This window comes from Asparagus officinalis, chromosome 4, assembly GCF_001876935.1.
Source record: "Asparagus officinalis chromosome 4, Aspof.V1, whole genome shotgun sequence".
Taxonomy (NCBI): Eukaryota; Viridiplantae; Streptophyta; class Magnoliopsida; order Asparagales; family Asparagaceae; genus Asparagus; species Asparagus officinalis.
Window position 1 is genome coordinate 135,372,768 of NC_033797.1, and position 2,079 is coordinate 135,374,846.

Consider the following 2,079-nt stretch of genomic DNA (forward strand, 5'->3'; position numbering starts at 1 on the left):
GTTTTAAAATCAGCAAAACAGTTTTTGTTTGTATCAGAATGCGGTCGACCGCACCGGTCGACCGAACCTGAGTTCATATGTTCACTGGGCGACAGAGAGTCTGTCGGTCGACCGGTCCGGTCGACCGAAAGCTCCATCGGTCGACCGCACCGGTCGACCGACGATGGTCCAGAACAGTCCTTCGAGTTTTTGTTCTCCATCGGTCGACCGACAGAATTTCCGGTCGACCGACGATGGTCCAGAACGTTTTCTTCGTGTTTTTGCTCTCATCGGTCGACCGACGGAATTTTCGGTCGACCGACAATAGATCCGTTGGACTTCTAACGGCTATTTCTGAGCTGTTTCTCTGGGGGCTGTTTTGTCATTTGTTTTGGGGGTTTTTGCTAAGATCTTTAGTGGGTATATATACCCCATTGCTGATGTCTTTTCAAAAAAACGAAGAGAGTTTTAAAACTAGTTTAAGAAAGTTTTAATCAAGGGTTTAAGTTTGTTTTTAGTGTTTGTTTAAAAAGCTTTTAAGCATTTACAAGAGTTTGGTTTGTGGAGCAAATTTCACAAGAGCAAGTGGAGATCATCCTTGGTGTTTGAGCATTCATTCTTCTCCCTCTCTCTTGTCATCTATAGAGAAGTTTCCTTAAACTCAATTCTAGCATTTTATAAGTTTGTTCTTAATTTCATAAGCTAGATTTCATATTGAGTTTATATTGTTTTATCTCTTTGTTCACACACAACCTATTGAGCTTATTGTATTTACATTCATAGTATAATTTAGGGTTGTGGGTTTGTGACATTGAGAGTGAGCTTAATTGAGTTCTCACCTTGTTTAGAGAACAATCAATTGATTTATATTGTGCTTAATTGTGAGGATTCACTTGTAATACACTTGTACACCGAGAGAAGTGTGTGGTGAGAGATGGGGTCGAATCCAAGAGGAGTGGCGTGTGAGGTGTGATTGCATAGTGATTGTATTGTGAGGTGTAAACGTTGTTCGGGTGAACGTAGAAAACCCGGTTGTGATAGTGGAGATCTCCTCGAGGTGAGGAGCGGAGACGTAGGTCGTGGGGACCGAACTCCGTAATCATATTGTTTGTTTGTGATTGCATTGGCGCACTTACTTTTATGTTTATATATTATATCGCCTTTGTATATTGCTTGTTGATTATATTGCCCACTATCTAGTTTAGATTGTTTACCCTTGAGCTTATATATCCTTGCATATATATTTTATCATATAGGATATATCTCATTGTTTATATTGTTTATCCTAGCTCATATATCTTATGGTATTTCATTCTTGCTAGGATAACTTATTAATTAATTTTAATTAGCATTTAAATCGGATTAGATTAGCATAAGACCCTAATCACCCCCCCTCTAGGGTCTAACATTTCTATGTGAGAGATATTTGCTATTTTATTTTCTCTCTAGTACTTAAATGTAGGCATGTAATTGTAGATTTTGTTTGAAGCTTTTTGGGATATCACACACACACTTATACTCTTTCAAACTCATTTTGTAGTACTTGTGTCAAAATAATATTTCTCAAAAATACGAGGATCTTTTTGCAAAATTTCTTTTCAAACAAGTATGTCAAAATGTTTATAAACCATTCGCTGAGTTTGACATTTTTCAGAGTTTATTTGATTATTTTTAACAAGGCTCAAAGTTAATTTTTTCTATGTGCATGTTTATGAGTCGACTCATGAACAGTATTGAGTCGACTCACAAACTGCTGCGTAGTTCTCAATTTGCTTCTGATGAGTCGACTCGCAACATCATGAGTCGACCCGTTAGGTTGAGTCAACTCATGCCTGTCATAAGTCGACTCATGAACTACGCTGGAATATGTGTTTTGTTTCTGCTGAGTCGACCCATGACTTAATGAGTCGACCCATGAATGATGAGTCGACTCATAAATTTTATGAGTCGACCCATAAGCTGATTTTCAGCCTGTAATGGCTACTTATGAGTCGACTCATGAAAAGTACGAGTCGACTCATAACACTGTAACGGCTATATTTGTACTATTTTAGAAATTCGTTTTTCTTGGGATTGTGTCTGGTTTCTTAGGGTTTTAAC